The sequence below is a fragment of the Palaemon carinicauda genome, chromosome 30 (assembly GCF_036898095.1).
Source record: "Palaemon carinicauda isolate YSFRI2023 chromosome 30, ASM3689809v2, whole genome shotgun sequence".
Classification (NCBI taxonomy): Eukaryota; Metazoa; Arthropoda; class Malacostraca; order Decapoda; family Palaemonidae; genus Palaemon; species Palaemon carinicauda.
The window spans coordinates 47,412,707-47,432,113 of record NC_090754.1 but is presented as its reverse complement, the minus strand read 5'-3'; the positions used below and the strand labels follow the sequence as shown (position 1 = coordinate 47,432,113).

The 19,407-nt window shown below is 34.1% G+C and overlaps 1 long non-coding RNA gene across 1 annotated transcript in view; it reads left to right on the top strand.

Annotated features, from left to right (window-relative positions):
• Nucleotides 1–3,375, top strand: part of LOC137623773 (uncharacterized) — a 26,522-nt gene extending 23,147 nt beyond the window's left edge. The window contains exon 3 of the long non-coding RNA XR_011040632.1: nucleotides 3,265–3,375. This is a non-coding gene — a long non-coding RNA (uncharacterized lncRNA). The remainder of the gene's footprint in view (nucleotides 1–3,264) is intronic.
• Nucleotides 3,376–19,407: the final 16,032 nt, after the last annotated feature.

Here is a 19,407-nt window from a genome sequence, read left to right as displayed (position 1 = left end):
GGAATGACATATAAGTGATTTTTTTAACATAAATTGGTCACAATTGTATAGTAGTGTTATTATTATTATTATTATTATTACTTACTAAGCTACAACCCTAGTTGGAAAAGCAGTATGCTATAAGCCCAAGGGCTCCAACAGGGAAAATAGCTCAGTGCGGAAAGGAAAAAAGGAAAAATAAAATATTCTAAGAAGAGTAACAACAATAAATATCTCCTATATAAACTATAAAAACTTCAACAAAACAAGAGGAAGAGAAATAAGATAGGAGAGTGTGCTCGAGTGTACCCTCAAGCAAGAGAACTCTAACCCAAGACAGTGAAAGGCCATGGTACAGAGGCTATGGCACTACCCAAGACTAGAGAACAGTGGTTTGATTTTGGAGTGTCCTTCTCCTAGAAGAGCTGCTTACCATAGCTAAAGAGTCTCTTCTACCCTTACCAAGAGGAAAGTGGCACTAAACAATTACAGTGCAGTAACCCCTTGGGTGATGAAGAATTGTTTGGTAATCTGTGTTGTCAGGTGTATGAGGATAGAGGAGAATATGTAAAGAATATGCCAGACTATTCAGTGTATGTAGGCAAAGGGAAAATGAACCGTAACCAGAGAGGAGGATCCAGTATCCAGTTGAAGTTAAATTATTTAAATAAATTAAATCTCAAGTAATCTACAAAACCTATAAATACTATACAAAAAAAAAAAATGTCACAGAGACTGAGGGTGTAAATTTAACAAGATGTATACGAAATAAAGAGGCAATGACCAAGCGAGACGAAATCTCAAGAAATTACAAAAGATCATACAAATATTTCAGCCACAGATTTTTCCTTACTAAGTTGAGCCTATTTGGGCTATTTTCCCTGTCTGAGTCCTCGAGCTTATAGCCTTCTGCTTTCCCAACTAGGATTGTAGCTTAGCAAGTAATAATAATAATAATCCAGTCAACATAATCGGTAAGCGTAGCACTTTAGATGCATTAAGGTACCAAGTGAAGGACAAACCATGTTTTAATGATGATTGTTGACGTGGTCATTTGGAGAGGCAGGAGGCCTATCATCTTTGGCAGGGTAACAGCTCAGATTTGACTTTGAATAACTATACTCGGGTAAGAACTGATGTTCAGAGTTTATGCTTCAACTGAAAAGGGATACAATTTAACTAGAAAAGACGCCCTTTCTGGTACAACACAGGAGCATAAGTGGTGGTCTACCCTTAAATCTGCACTCTTTGGTGTAGACGCAACAATTCCTCCTTTACTTAAAACAACTAGCTCAGTCATGCATTGTCCAAAGAAAAAGGTAACACTTTTGGCTGATGTTTTTGACAGTAAACAGAGTAATGAGAAACTTGGTCTTCCGCATTCCTGTTTTCCTGAGGCTGAACTAACTAGCTTAGCTCTTAGATCTCGTGAAATTAAAGCTCTCTTGAATGACCTTGATGCTTATGGAGGTTTTCCTTAGCTTTTTATAAAGACTGTAGATTTCTTAACTCCAAAGTTAACTTTTATTTCCCACAAGTTAGGATAAGGTTCTTTTAGCACTTGTTGAAGATTGGTAATGATACTCTATTATGTAAATGTATTTGCGGTAGCTCTAGTCAAGCTGTGATTACCACCCATTTTCCGTTGCCCCCATTTTATCTAAAGTTTTTGAACGTCTTTTGGCAAATTCGCTAGATATGAATGCTGAGCTTGATCATCGGTTCCCTAGTCTGAAATTAGGCTTTGAGAGGCCTTGGAGCATGTGATGCCGCCCTTATAATCTCCAATGCTGTACAGAAATCCCTTGATTGTGATAAGTGTGTTCATATGATTGGCATCAATTTTAGTGCTGCCTTAAACCTTGTTAATCACGAGGCACTTCTTTTCAAACTTGAACAGTTGGGAGTGGGGTGTCTTTTTTTACCATTATTATTGAATTCTTAAGTAATATATTGCAAAGAGTTGTTGTTGATGGGCACCATATTGAGCTTAGGAATATATCCGGTGTTTCTCAGGGTAGTGTTCTTGGCCCATTACTTCTCGTACTATATGCACATGTGGTTTCGCCTGGAACTCAAGTTTGTTGCAAGTATAGATGAGGATGACTTTTTTCTTTTTTGCTTCAATATAATCTCCTGAATGTAGATCTTGGGTTGCTGAATCTCTAGATAGAGAATTGGGTACAATTAGTATATGTTGCAAATTATGTGGCATGAAGTTGAACCCTAACAAAACTCTAGGTTTGATTGTAAGTAAGTCGAAGACTGTCACCTCAACATCCAGATTTCTGCATTGATAATGTTTCTTTAACTAAATACGACTTTGAATTTTGGGTGTGATTCTTGTAGCAAATTTACTTTTGAGAAACATTTTCAATCAGTTTTTCAATTGAACAATTAATAGCATATTGAGAAAGTCTTAAAATTTTTTATGATAATCTATTCTGAAGAAGTGTTTGAATTCTTTCATTCTACCTTGTTTCGAATATTGTTCTCCTGTCTGGTCTTCAGCTGCCGATTCTCATCTAAATTTATTGTACAAGAACTGGCGGTTTATTGAATTTCTTATTCTTGATCTAGATATTAATCTCTGGCCCAGTCGTTCAGCTAGTTCTTTATGCATAATGTATAATATTTTCATAACTCTGACCAATCTTTGCATCCAGATCTTCCTGGACAGTACCATGCTGTTCGTAATACTAGATAGTATGCAGTTAATTCTAACAGTCTTGCCTTCTCCATCAAAAATCTCAATACTACACATTATTCTAGAAGTTTTATTCCAGCTGTGAACCAGATTGTGGAATGATTTTCTTAATCAGGTAGTTGAATGGGTGGAACTTGAATAGTTCATAGTTCATTTATGAAATATCTATTTTAATGTTGTTACTGTTCTTAGAATATCAATTTCTTTGTTTCTTTTCCTCACTGAGCTATTTTTTTCCCTGTTGGAGCCCTTGGGCTTATAGCACCTTGCATTTACAACAAGGGTTGTATCTTAGCTATCAATAATAATAATAATAATAATAATAATAATAATAATAATAATAATAATAATAATAATATTAATAATAATAATAATAATAATAATAATAATAATGATGATTATATTAATGATGATTAAAATAATAATGATTATAATAATGATAATAATAATAATAATAATAATAATAATAATAATAATAATAATAAAATTAATAATAATAATATTGTGTTGTATGTACAATGTCTAAAATGTAGTTTAGCTAAAAGTATAAGAACGCTAATTTATTTACTTTCTTTCAGAATTATATACTTGTGTTCCAAGTTTTCAAGAAGATACGTTAACAGTACTGGAGAGATTCTCTTCACTAATTACCGGTAAGGTGTTCATATGGAAATGTGACCGTTTTATTTTAGGTACTTTTCACTCTTAGGAAATCATAAAATACACTAACACAAACCAAATTTGTGAAATTCATTCTAATTATTCCAGTCTTCCCTCACCCAATAAGCTATCCTAAACATATGCTTCTTTCCCTTTTAATTGCAAAAATCCTCTGATAATTATGACTAAGCCCTTTGTCATGACAGTCATTGAGATCCTACTCAAAAATGGTGAAAGTCTTTTTTCATACATTGTCTCAACTTGAACTCGCCCCTATGTCCATGTCTGCCATGCACAATTATACATATTGTGATTGCACCATTCACAGAAAATATGTATACATATACTTCTTTATCCATACACCAGCAAAATAATACTACCCCACAACGAACTAGCAAATCTCCTAATTTCGCCTAGCGTACCATTACCATGTATAAAAAATGCCAACCTATTTTGGATTCCAAAAACTAACAATATTTTTGTATCTTTCATCATTCCTTGCATGGGCATCATTTTCATACTTGTGATCTTTCACTACTCCAAACATATCTTCCTATTATAACCTTTCATTTGCCTATCTCATTTTCTGTTCGTTTTTCTTTATTCTTAAGAATCGAAAAATTCGCACATACACTGGCAGGAACAACTACAAGAACTTCATCCCTGCCACATATACCTTTATAGTCTCATCCCCAAACTTCTTCCATGCTGAAGTGTCCAGTCTGTATCTCATTTTTCACCATATGTGCTTCTTCAAACGCATTTTTCAATGCCTTACGCCAGTTTTTATTCTTCTCACATTTATACTTCTGTCTTGAAGATCATGCACTATTGTCACTGAATACTTACTTATAGTCACACACACACACACCCACACACACACACACACACACACACACACACACACACACACACAAGCTCGCTAAAGACTCACTGCTCTCCCTTCTCTCAATGAATTAATAGGCAAACTTTTCTATATGATTTGCCACTGTTACTATACATTTATATCCCTTTGTATTCACAAATAACATAAAAAATTAACTTAATTACTGCCACTTCTATTAGTTCATTTATATTTTTCCTTTATGACAATCAACTCGCGTATTAATATCCTCTTTAGCTATTGTAAGCAGCTCATCAAGGAGAAAGACACCAAAATCAAACCATTGTTCTCTAGTCTTGGGTAGTGCCATAGCCTCTGTACCGTGGACTTCCACTATCTTTGGTTAAGAGTTCTCTTGCTTGAGGGTACGGTCGGGCACACATTCTATCAAATTTCTCTTCCTCTTGTTTTGTTAAAGTTTTTATAGATTATATAGGAAATTTTTGTTAATGTTACTGTTCTTAAAATATTTTCCCTTTGCTTGTTTCCTATCCTCACTGAGCTATTTTCCCTGTTGGGTCCCCTGGGTTTATAACATCCTGCTTTTCCAGCTAGGGTTGTAGCTTAGCAAATAATAATAATAATAATAATAATAATAATAATAATAATAATAATAATAATAATGATGATGATGATAATAATGACACATCATGCATTAGCAAACCTCTTTGGAATTATTGAAACAGTATCATTCTCTAACCATCTACTCAAAACATGATTATTTTTCAAACTCCAGTATTTACTTTGTTGAACACAAGCTCCTTTTCCTTGAAACACACTTCCATTAATTCCTGAGATATTCTTATGCATATGGTAATTGCTTTTATATACAATTTTATCAGACCTGTTAAAATAAGCAACGCTAACTGCAATTCAACATTAACCACATGTATTGAGCTCTGTAGTACACACTTGTTTTCTAGTTCACCCCTTTTAGCCTTACCTGCTACTCACATTGCTTTGTACATCCTGGAGGAGATGTATAAAGGTGGCTGCAATTATAAAGGTAATCCTGTCCTGGAAAAGTGATCCATTGACCATTATTCCAAAAGGGATTAATTCTCTTATCTGTACGCCATCCCTTATACCTCAGTTCACCACATACAAAACCATTTTAATATGCCTTTTCTTTCACAATCCTTATCCTGACCAGTCTCGCCACATCATCTGTCCTTCCAACTCTCTGATTTAAACTTCTATTTTTATTTACCCCAGCATAATAGATTCTTTAGCTATGGTAAGCTGCTCTTCTAGGATAAGGACACTCCAAAATCAAACCATTATTCTCTAGTCTTGGCTAGTGTCATAGCCTCTGCACCATGGCCTTTCACTGATTTGGGTTAGAGTTCTCTTACTTGGTAGAAGAGTCTCTTTAACTATGGTAAGGAACTTTTCTGGGAGAAGGATACTCCAAAATCAAACCATTATTCTCTAGTATTGGGTAGTGTCATAGCCTCTGCACCATGGCCTTTCACTGTCTTGGGTTAGAGTTCTCTTGCTTGAGGATACACTCGGGCACATTATTCTATCTTATTTCTCTTCCTCTTGCTTTGTTAGTTTTTATAGTTTATATAAGAAATATTTATTCTAATGTTATTACTGTTTTTGAAATATTTAATTTTTCCTTGTTTACTCTCCTGTCTGGGATATTTTCCTTGTTGGACCCCCTGGGCTTATAGCATCCTGATCTTCCAACTGGGATTGTAGCTTAGCAAGTAATAACAACTTTTTTCTTCCGGGGACCTTGGTTGACAGGTGAGTGTTAGCATCCTATCTCCTTTAATCTTTCAGGTTCTGGAAGATCTTTTCTTTTTAAATGCTTCTCTCTCTCTCTCTCTCTCTCTCTCTCTCTCTCTCTCTCTCTCTCTCTCTCTCTCTCTCTCTCTCTCTCTCTCTCTCTCTCTTAACAGTAACACAGTAAACGAGTTCAAGAATAAGATAGACAATCTCATAAGAACTTTCTAAATGATTAAAGTAAATTGCTCTACCAAAGAGCATATGGGGTCTTCGCAGATGGACTAAAAAGTCCTTGAGACATCCAAAATCCTTGTAACTCAATCTCTCTGTTCTGCATATTACTAGGGGAGCAAGAGGGCGTTGAATGGATACCTTGTCCTGTCAAAGTTTGGTGTCATTTTTTGTGTACTAGGGTCCTTATAGAATGCATTTTGCTTGGTCAAGCTTCTGTGAATTTCGTAGAGACGTCTGCATAGGCATAGTTTTGAAATGACCCACAAGCTATTTTTTTGCCAGTTTTGTTGCAATAGAAAATAAGGAATATCATTGTTTTTCAATAAATTACTTTGTCTAACCATGACAGTATTAAGCTGTTATCATAATGCTAATGAAAGATAGAAGAATTATTTTTATTTGATTTAAATATCCATTACATTGCATTTCAGCATATACGGTACTTGCCAAAGACTACATTATCAGGTGTATATAAAGTCGGTTTTCGAAAATATTGTTGTAATATTTCTGTTATATAGTAATGGTACATAACATTTACTGCTATGAGATTCAGGGCCCCTGTAACACGGTTTTTTCGCAATAACTTTTTTTCTATGAATTTCATAAATATAAAGCTTATTCAGAATGCACATTATATCTACACATAAATTTTGACTATATTCTACATTACGTAGGTTGAATAAATTTGGTACTTTATTAAGTAAAAGTGACGATTTTTGAAGACGGGCCAACTTGCTCAGAGAAAAGGTTTCGAACGCACTCGTTACGTAACTTATGACGGCATTTCTTCTCTCTTTCTCGATCGATGATTGGTTATACGTAACCTCTGCCAACAATAACACAAAAGTGTAAATAAAAGCAAAGCAGTACACCTTTATGAACTCTGAAACCTCTCCACTGAGAATTGTCATAATGAACAAACGAACAAAATATGTTAATAAATACAAAAACACTTCGATTATTTGTCTAACTCCCAAAATAAGTTTCCTAAGAAATTACAGTCTACTTTATAGGTCACAATCAGATTGACAAAGTGTATGGAATAGTTGGTAATTTTCAAAAACGTAGTAGACCAGCTTGATTTGATAACTGCTATATCCAATGTCAAGCAATTTTTATTCATTGTCTATCTACCTACCTATTTACTGTAAAAAAAAAAGATAGCCGGTACCGTATTTTCGCTTTAAACCTTCACCAATAATTATCGTCAGAATGATGACTTCATGAGACTCCACCCACTTTGGCCTCGTTATGAATCAGGATAACACTGAAGGCTATCATGGGCATTGTTGGGTCAGAAAATTCAAATTCTGGCTATAAAAACTAATTTCTCGAGTAGTTGTAAGAAGTTCTAAATGATCCTCAATGATCCCATCAGTTGGCCTAAACGTTTAATTCATGCATACTACTGTTGCGGCAGTACTGCTACAATATTAATCTCTGGCACCGTCGATCAATTAGTTCATTATGCATGTTGCATAAGATTTTTCATAACTCTGACCATCCTTTACATTCAGATCTCCCTGGACAATTCTATCCTGTTCGTAATACTAGGCAGGCAGTTAATTCTAATAGCCAGGCCTTCTCCATCATAAGACTCAATACTACGCAGTACTCTAGAAATTTTATTCCAGCTGTTACCAAGTTGTGGAATGATCTTCCTAATCGGGTTGTTGAATCAGTAGAACTTCAAAAGTTCAAAGTTGGAGCAAATGCTTTTTTGTTGACCAGGCGGACATGAGTCTTTTTATAGTTTATATATGACATATTTGTTGTTGACGTTGTTAATAGTTTATATATGATATATCTCTTTTGACATTACTTTTTTTAGAATGATTTATTGTTAATTTGTTCTCTTCAGTTATTTATTTCCTTATTTCCTTTCCTCACTGGGCTATTTTTCCCTGTTGGAGCCCCTGGGCTTATAGCATCTTGCTTTTCCAATTAGGGTTGTAGCTTGGATAGTAATAATAATAATAATAATAGTAGTATTACTACGCCAGCACTGATACCCCACCCACATCTATGTATTGTTCCGCCATTCATAAAGTCTTTGTCATGTTTTTTCACTGTGCAATAAGCCATGGCCTCCTCAGAAATTAAGTTTAACATTAGATGATAGGTTATTTCATTAAGCTGACAAATTATGGCAACTGGGTATGTTATTGCCGACGTTGAAGCTAAAGATAAAGTATGGTATCATTCCTTCATTGCATTATCATCTTTACTACTATTTGTTTTGCTACATGTAGTAAATATTTTAAAGGATAAATGAATTATGTTCACTTTACTTCTATAGATTCCCATTAGATGTACAAATAAAACTCCTAAAAATATTCATGATTTATTTACAAAATGCAGTCATGCCCAAAACATAGCCAGCACGTTCGTACGGCCTAAGAAGAAGAAAAAAAAATTATATCGGATGATCCGTTGGTCTGATGGAGATTTTAGCACAAAAATCTTATTTAAAAAAAAAAGTTATATAAAGACTCTTTACATACAATCTCTCTCTCTCTCTCTCTCTCTCTCTCTCTCTCTCTCTCTCTCTCTCTCTCTCTCTCTCTTGGTGGCATAGTGAATAGTTAATGGAAATGTTCAAAAGCCTGAATGACATTACAAGTATTATAATCATGTTACGCTAAATACAAATCAGACCATAAACATTGGATTTAAACTAGAAACTGAATGATTACCTATTCAGGCTATAGTAAATATGGCCATGGGATTTCTCTTGACTGTATAAAGTTGCAAGTCGTAAGACAAATGCAGGTTTGCAACCACGGGGGCAATTCCAAATCCTGTTAGCCATTCTTGACTGTTATGGGTTTCAGAGCAGATGGAAGAAGGTGAATGGGTGTCTGGTGGATGGGCGGGGCAAAATGTTGTCCAAAGGTGTTTACATTGCTTACGTAATGAATGTTTTCGACTCTTGGCTCGGTATCACTGGCCATGGCGTCGGCTGGATCATTTTTACTCTATAAAAATTAAAACCATCGGGTTTAGGTTATTGATAATGCTGACAAAATTTGTGTGTGGTTATAAAATATACATATGTCAACTTTCAGCTACACCCGATGCTTTGATAAGGAGCAAAGTCCCAAAAACCGTGTTACAGAGGCCCGGAATCTCATAGTAGTACATCATGTTACATAATTTGTACATCCTTTGGACGGACATATTTAAAGTATTAATTTGACTTACTATATAAGACTTTGTTGTTCTCTTAATAACAGGAAAATGAAGAGGAAATATGCACATTTGTGTCGTAAAGCAATCAAAAGATTTGAGTTTTGTAGAAATTTATATATTTTGCTTCAACAAACCACAAAAGAATTTTTGTATACTATTAGTAAGAACTTTTAAAGTGCATTTTATTGTCGGTTTCTTACGAATTTCTTAAATATAAAAAAGTCACTGTTTGTTATTAGCAAGAATCAGCTTCGTTCGTATATAGCCCTTGAAAAAGTTGGTGCCTTTCTTTGACAGTGACAGCCAAGAAAAGGAACATTCTTAGTCTTGCTGCAGACGCAAATCTCCGCACGCTGAGTTTTGCACATGCACCTCAAACTTATTCCCAGATTAGCTGTGAAACTGGAGTCAGTGTTGCAGAGATTTTTTTTTTGCAGAGAACAGCCATATGATGTGAAGTCAGCCATTTTAGTTTTGCTATACGTGAGGAATTGCTTATGATTGTTGCAATAGCTGAATTTGGAGTATGTTGTAGAAGAGCATCTTCTGCTTGTAGAAGGCTTTAATAGTCTGGATTTTGCTGTTAGAGAGTTTTGTCTCTGCAATCCAACCAATGATAGTTCAGTGCCGCCTGATGCATGAACTACTAAGGACAGGCAAGATTGCATCAGCTCGTCACTGATAATCTGCAACTGCATATCTTTAGCAAATAATTTCAGAGGATTAAAAAGCATCTACCCTAGACATTGCCACAACTTCTTTTTGCCAAGTCAGTAGAACGATATCTTCATATTTACCTGGAAATGCAAAAAAAGAATGGTAACAAGTTGCATTTGTCCTTATCTAATTAGATGAATGTATCATGGCTACGAATAAATGTCTCAGGATCTGTTACAACTCATAGATTGGTCAAGAAAGATATTGCTCTGTAACAGATTACCAGAAGGATAACATCTATGCCATTGGAAGGAATGATTCTTCAGCATTGTAAATTGTATGGAGGATGGTTCGATTGCCAGCTTCCCTGCGAGTTGGTCCATGTGTGGTGATGTCTCTCATTCCCTTTTCTTCAAAAAATAGACATTATTTTTTACTTCTTTATAAAGGCTTGATACAGGTCGAGATGAACTGGAGAACATGAAATCCCTGAAGGTAGGCACTGAAAGGTGATTCTGGATATTATATAGCTCCAGTAATCCTGATTTTTTTTGCCTTGTCTTTTCAATTGCACTTAGACTGGGAAGTTTATCATATATAGTAGAGCAGAATTGAATGTTTGATGTTTATTGGGACATCTCGAAGAAGGGTGTGTCTGTAGCCCTGTTTTACATCAGAATTTTTGGTTTGGGTGAAATGACCACTTGTCGGTTACATACATGGCATCGACAATGACAGAAGTGTTGATTGTTACCTTGGGTAATGTATCTAGACATTTTGCCTCTTCCAATATTACTTTTAATTTGTTTACTTTTCTCATTCTGCCCTCAAAGTCAAATAAGGAGGATTTGAATTTCAGTACAGTCATAATCTTCAGCAGTTATCACCTGAGAAACTATCTGAAGCAGATATGTTTCTGAAAACTACTTACCTTTTTCTTTCTTAAAAGTCTCTCTCACAATTGTTTGCCTTCACTTTCAAGGAGGAAAGTATTTAGGCTTTTCCTCCAATAAATTTGACTTGATTTAAGTCATTATGAGATTCTTTGGAAGCACAAACTCTATATGATATGCAAACCAATCTTTCTACTGTAAGCTCTTGGAATAGGTTGACCATTTCTGTGATGGTCACTTGAAGATAACTCTGTGCTGTCTGCTAATCCTTGTGACGATAACCGATCTAAATTCATGATTTTGGGGTGGTTTCTCAATACTAGTGTTCATATGAAGCACTCTCTTCAACTTAACAATATTTTCAGCAAACATAGGTTTTGTGTAAAGCCATTTCATTTGAGCCTTTAGTGTCAACGTGATCCCACAAGTATACATGGCTTTGGTTCACTTCAGTGTTGTATTTCTGTTCAAGAACCATACAGTCTTGCCTGTCCTTAGTAGTTTGTGTAGCAGATGGCACTGAATAATCTTTGATGTAGTTGCTGGTGTAAATCAGGATTGTTGCTCAGTCTTCCACCAGCAGAGGATATTCTTCTAAAATATATTAAATGTTTTGCTATTGCAACGACCATGATAAAGTTCTCATACTTGACTTAACACAAAAGTTATTGACAACATCAAATGGCTAATCTCCGCAAAAAAAAAAAAAAAAAAAAAAATGCTAACTCCAGTTTACACGAGAAAAATGTAACTCCGGGTAAAGGGAATGTGCAAAAATCGATGTGTTGGATATTGTCTGCAGCAAGAATATTTTTTTCTTAGCTGTCATCGTCAAGGGAAAAGCACCATTTTGCTCAAGGGCAATCTACTTGATCGTTGATACTGACAAATATTAATAAGCACTGACTTTTTTTATATCTCAAAAATCCATAAGGAAAATGCAAGGAAATAAAATTTATCAGTTCTTACTAATTATATCGATATTTTCTGCTATAAAGCTAAATATTAAGATTTCTATAAAATGCAAATCTATTTCCATGACTGTGTAATATTTTATTTTCATTATGATGTTAGGATAATGAAGTCATATATGAAATGTCAAATTTGCAATGATATGCCTTCCTAGCAATTATATCACTATTTTTTGTGTGGTGAATCTCTCTGAAAATCAATATTGGAAACATCCCTCTATTGTCATATGACACAGTATGGTGATATTTCCTTTTTATTGTCATGTTATTAACAGTACAATAAAGTCTTGTACATCAAATAAATGCTCTGAAAAAGTACTTTCAAGTATGATGCACTTTGAAATATTCAGTATGATAAAATAAAACACATAATATTAAACTAATAAATTTGTGAAACTGAATTATATCCACCTGTTAATGTGGTATATTGCAAGTACCGTGAAGTATATTCTTCTAGATTGCATTTAGTATTACCATAACAGCTTCAAATGTCATGAATACACATTGCAATTTCATGGAAGACAATGACCACCTAATTTTTGTACCATAAAAACCAACAAGATTGTTTGCTGAACAGAAACTTATGAAATGTGCTCCATTTTCATTTGCAACTTCGCCAAGACTCTCGACACCCATCACATTCTCTATCCATTGATTATTCCTTCGAACTTTAGCATTGCAGTCGCCAATCACAAATTTCACACCTCTCTCTGGGATCTCATCTATTAAACTCTGCAGTTCTTCATAGTATTCATCTTTTCCTTTCTTCCGCGGAATCATTCGTTGGTGAATAGCAAACTGTAATACTCATATTGCACTGCTTTGATTTGAACTTTGCTAGTAACAATCTACTATTTACAGCTCTCCACTCGGTTAATGCATTTTCTGCTCTGCTGTCATCAATAGGAATAGATGATGAGGATGATGATTAAAACTGACAAAAATTAGCTTAAGGGTCGCCTTGAAACTACCTCTGCGTACAAGTCCTTCTAAATTTCTGTAAACCTGGCTAAGCAAAGGGCATTCTATAGGAACCCTAGTTTATGAAGAATGACACCAAACTTTAACAACACTACATGGGATCTGTGCTCCCTAGGTATATGTGTATTTTTACATTTTAAGGTTTTAGGTTCCATGTTTTTACTACGTTCGCATTCTTTATCTTAATATCCAAAACCTGACCTTCTACCCTCACAGGGTCATCCACTTACATCTTCCCCAAATGGCTCCTTTCAATGGGTTTTTGATTTGAAATCCCTTACTTTGATTAGTGATACCATCTATTAATATTTGTACATCGTCTTAAGCTGACGCTTCACAACTTAGCATTACCTAGACAGCCACTGCTATAGTTATACTTTTAGCTTTCTATTCAGTCACCACTAGTATTGCTCTATACATTTACATTGATTATCCATCACCTATTCAGTATCCATTTCTGTTTGCTGACTATTCTTATATAATTTTCTTTTAATGGTGGCATAAGTCTTTTAATAATTTATATTTGTCATATCTGTTTTGATTTTGTTACTGTTTTAAAAATATTTTGTTAATTTTTTCTCATCGTTTATTTCCTTATTTCCTTTCCTCACTGGGCTATTTTCCCTGTTGGAGCCCTTGGGCTTATATCATCTTACTTTTCCAACTAGGACTGTAGCTTGGCTAATAATAATAATAATAATAATAATAATAATAATAATAATAATAATAATAATAATAATAATAATTCTCAGAATATTCTCTTGTTTTACACAACTAGCTACATTTATAAATCTATTTTCAAGTCTATATTCCAGGCAATAACAACTCATTTGAACATAATTACATTTTCATCCATTTTTCCAGAACACACACAGTATACATCACAGCTTAAACTCATATTCACTTTCCTCTATACTTCCCTATTCTTAGGTTTACTGCCAACATCCTTTCTTCCTAAGCAGAAATATTTGCGTGTCCAGTTCTAAGCATTAATATACTAGAAGTTTTCTCTAAGTATACTTATTAAACTGAAATATATCCCTATTCATTTCAGGGCATTATTACACTTAACATTTTCTCTGAATAGACCATTCTACCAATATATCTATCAGACATAGTTCGAGGAAATCTTTGCAACTGTATCTATCAAAGCAACATTTCACAATTTATTTGAACCAGTGCAGTCATTCTATCATTTCCTTTCAATGATAGCAGGAATAAAATCCATTTTTTTTTACTCGACATTCTCTTCCTTACATTCTCTTCCTTACATTCTCATGTACAGCCATCTTGCTCTGCCATCTTAAGTTCCTATCAACAACCCTATTATAATGAACACAATTCAAGGACCAAACATGCACAACTTGCTCACTTTCTTTCAGACTGTTAACAATGATACGCAGCAGGGTTTAACAATCGATAATTCACACACAACTGAACTATATTCTTACACAGCCAACAACAATTTCTTGAAAAGTTTATATACTGCAGCATATATCTATATCTATCTATCTATCTATCTATCTATTGCAATACTAATTTCCTCGATTCAATTGCACTTCTGTAATAGCAACAGTAAACTAGTCACCCGTGAAATCTCTTGTCTATTCAGCCCACTCTCAAACAATAACATACTGTACCCCTTCCATCGAAATCCTTAAAATAAATCTGTCCTTTTGGCATAAACACAGATCCAAAGTGTCTACCAACTTTTCTATCCATCATTATCAAATAATCAGCTCTTAGGACCAACTGATACAGCAAGGTAATCCTCATCTTATGCTGACTGTTCTTATTGCTATGAGTCCAATCTGTTGAACGTCTCCATTCTTTAGAGTTTTCAATTATCTCCTGTTACATTATTATTATTATTATTATTATTATTATTATTATTATTATTATTATTACTTGCTAAGCTACAACCCTAGTTAGAAAAGCAGGATGCTATAAGCCCAGGGGGGCCCAACAGGAAAAATAGCCCAGTGAGGAGAGGAAAAAGGGAAAATAAGATATTTTAGGAGTAACAACATTCGAATAAATATCTCCTATATAAACTATAAAAAGTTTAACAAAAAGGAGGAAGAAAAATAAGATAGCATAGTGTGCTCAAGTGTACCCCTTTTACCCTCACGCAAGAGAACTTTGACTCAATACAGTGGAAGACCATGGGACAGAGGCTACGGCACTACCCTATACTAGAGAACAATGGTTTGATTTTGGAGTGTCCTCATAGAAGAGCTGCTTGCCATAGCTAAAGAGTCTCTTCTACCCCTAACAAGAAGAAATTTTATTTAGTTGTAGGCTTCTTTATCTCGTCTTCTAACCAAGTTCATTCGTTTTGCCCATTACTGATCCTGGTAACCTTTCTGAAAGGTTTTCCTGTTCACGTCCTGGTGTCCCAGATTAAGGTTGATATATTGAGAACACCCGTATTGCCTTATCTCAAAGATCATTTAAACATTTAGATTATCTCTTGTTTTTTTCACAATTACAACAAAAATAATTAACATCTAAAAGGACCGCATCATATGGTCTTACTCATTTTATGATCCTTAGCATCTCCTGAATTCGTTTCTACCCATTACTCACAGCTTCCTTTAAGCAGCTCTCCTATTATTATTATTATTATTATTACTATCCAAGCTACAACCCTAGTTGGAAAAGCAAGATGCTATAAGCCCAGGGGCTCCAACAGGGAAAAATAGCCCAGTGAGGAAAGGAAATAAGGAAATAAATAAATGAAGAGAACAAATTAACAATAAATCATTCTAAAATAAGAAACAACGTCAAAACAGACATGTCATATAATAAACTATCAACAACATAAAAAACAAATATGTCATAAATAAACTATAAAAAGACTATGTCCGCCTGGTCAACAAAAAAGCATTTGCTCCAACTTTGAACTTTTGAAGTTCTACTGATTCAACCACCCGATTAGGAAGATCATTCCACAACTTGGTCACAGCTGGAATAAAACTTCTAGAGTACTGCGTAGTATTGAGCCTCGTGATGGAGAAGGCCTGGCTATTAGAATTAGCTGCCTGCCTAGTATTACGAACAGGATAGAATTGTCCAGGGAGATCTGAATGTAAAGGATGGTCAGAGTTGTGAAAAATCTTATGCAACATGCATAATGAACTAATTGAACGACGGTGCCAGAGACTAATATCTAGATCAGGAATAAGAAATTTAATAGACCGTAAGTTTCTGTCCAACAAATTAAGATGAGAATCAGCAGCTGAACACCAGACAGGAGAACAATACTCAAAACAAGGTAGAATGAAAGAATTAAAACACTTCTTCAGAATAGATTGATCACCGAAAATCTTGAAAGACTTTCTCAATAAGCCTATTTTTTGTGAAATTGAAGAAGACACAGACCTTATATGTTTCTCAAAAGTAAATTTACTGTCGAGAATCACACCTAAAATTTTGAAAGAGTCATACATATCTTCTATTTGATATCCTTCCTTTCCAGTCATCATAGGATCTGTTTTGCTTATGTTTAGCACATTCATCTCTACATTTTTCTCCTCCACTTCAACATTTCTATGCTTCTCCTTCTATTATTGAGATTAACAGTAAATGATATAGGGTTTATCCTTGAAAGGCATGTAAGATTTTTCTCATATACTAATAGTGGTAATGTGTTTTTCTAAAACACCTACCACTGTCTTGAGGGTACACTCGGCCACACTATTTTATCTAATTTCTCTTCCTCTTGTTTTGTTAAAATTTTTTTAGTTTATATAGGAAATACTTATTTTGGTGTTGTTGCTGTTCTTAGAATATTTTTTCATTGTTTCCTTTCCTCACTGGGTTATTTGCCTGGTTGGAGCCCCTGGGCTTTTAGCATCCTGTTTTCCCAACCAACTAGGGTTGTAGCTCAACAAGTAATAATAATAGTAATGATATACAAAGGACTCTGGCCATCTAATTGCTTGCCTTACTACTTTAATAAGTGTCTTCTCGAGGTATCATTCCAGTGTTTAACTCATTATCATGACTGTCTTTGTTGCATTACCTTTAAGATACAGGGACCCTGATCAAGCACTATATACACTAACCAACATTGTTAATCGACCCGCTCATAACTCAAACACGAACATATTTTATGCCCTGGCAAATGAATCTATTACCTCTGTCTGTATTTCACACTGGACCACATAAATAGGGTAATGTTTCTCCCATGTGATATCAAACAAGACCTTACTTTCAGTCTCATTTCGTTTTCCATTTTAGACTAATTTGTATTCTATTCATCTGGAATTTTTCATTTCTAATTTTCTTTCTTTTTATATTGCATTCCAAATTCAGTTACATTTCATCCAGGAAACTTTTTAAACATTATAGAAGCTGTTTGAGCAAAGATCTGGCAGTCATTTTAGTCTTATGGAAGCGTTCTAAACGTTACAGATGCACAAAGAACTGGCAGTAGTTCTTCTATTTCCATATTCATGTTTCTACACATTTTCCTTCATTCTTTTATTCAATCTCACAGAAAATTCTTGGTCCCAAAATAGAAACTTACAAACACTAACTGGTTGACACTTTTCTTGTTTGTCCATTCTTTTGTATGAATTATTCGTTCTCTAATAAAACACACTTTTTTAATCACATTTATCCATAATAGTCTTAATATCTGCTTTCATTTTATTTCGACTATAATCAATTGACCATCCTACCAATAACTTTACTCCTCCAAAAGTATTTATTTTTTGGGACAACTATTCTACAGTAATACTCTGGCTTTCATCTCTATATACGTAAGCTATTTGGATACTTTCTCTCTTCAATTACATATCCTTACCTCCCTCAACAGCAAATGACACAGGGCTGATAATTGATAGAAATCGGCATTTTTCTCAAATAGTTTCATTTTTTAAATCTTATGAGATTAAAGTAACGATATCCAAATAAAATCTTTCTGGTGAACTGCGTTCCTAGTTCTCACCACCTGCTTGCCTTAGTACTTTGTCCCATCTCATTTCTACATTATTATTATTATTATTATTATTATTATTATTATTATTATTATTATTATTATTATTATTATTATTATTATTATTATTATTATTATTATTATTATTATTACTTGCTAAGCTACAACCCTAGTTGGAAAAGCAGGATGCTATAAGCCCTTGTGGGCCCAACAGAGAAAATAGCTCAGTTAGGAAAGGAAACGAGGGACAATAAAATCTTTCAAGAACAGTAACAACATTAAAATAATTATTTTCTATATAAACTATAAAAAATAACAAAACAAGAGGAAAAGAAATTAAATAGTGTCAGAGTGTACCCTCAAGCAAGAGAACTCTTTTGAGATAAAAGGTAATTAACCCAGTTCTTGATAAACTTCTAGTATTTTTCTCATACTTTCGAAACACCTACCATTGTCTTCACTCTAAATATGTATAAGGGAGTCTGTCCATCTAATTGCTCGACATGCTGATTTAATAAGTGTCTTAACTCATTATCAGGGCTGCCCTTTTTTTGCATTACTTTCAAAATGTAGGGACCTTTATCAACCACTAAATACTCTATCCAGCGTTGTTAATTAAAAGGTATATAACTCATACACAAATATTTTTTATGCTCTTGCAAATTGACAAATTACTAATGCTACCTCTCTACTAAATCTAAATGTTACCTCGGTCTCTATCGTACACTAAACCACATAATTAACAAATACTGTATCTCTCTCATGTGATATTATACAAGACCTTACATTGTCTCCTTTCATTTTGGAATCAACATGATATTTATCTATAATGTTACTTGACACTTTTCTCTTTTTCTATATTGCATTCCAAATGCAATAAAAAATTTTTCCATTCCCTTATATTTCCACAATCCTATTTTACACTTTCTCATTCACTGTTTTCGTTTAATCTCACAGAAGATTCTTAGTCTCACTCAAGAACTTACAAATACTAAATGGTTGACACTTATTTCTGTCTCTCCATCCTTTTCACATGAATTATTGGTTCTCCTATACATGATCTTTCGTTTATTTAAACCTTTTAGCCATGGTAAGTAGCTCTTCTAAGAGCAGGAAACTCCAAAATCAAACAATTTTTCTCTAGTCTTTGGTAGGGCCATAGCCTCTGTTTCATGGTCTCCCACTGTCTTGGGTTAGAATTCTCTTGCTTGAGGGTACAATCGGGCACACTATTCTATCTAATTTCTCTTCCACTGTTTTGTTAAATTGTTATAGTTTATATAGGAAATATCTATTTTACTGTTGTTACTGTTTTTAAAATATTTTATTTGTCCTTGTTTCCTTTCCTCACTGGGCTATTTTCCCTGTTGGGGCCCCTGGGCTTATAGCATCCTGCTTTTCCAACTATGGTCATAGCTTAGCAAGTAATAATAATAATAATAATAATAATAATAATAATAATAATAATAATAATAATAATAATATAGTACTGTCATTTCAGGATGCCAGAAAACCTAAAATCAATCAATCAATCAATAGTTTCAAATATCAACTTTTGTGACCTCCCT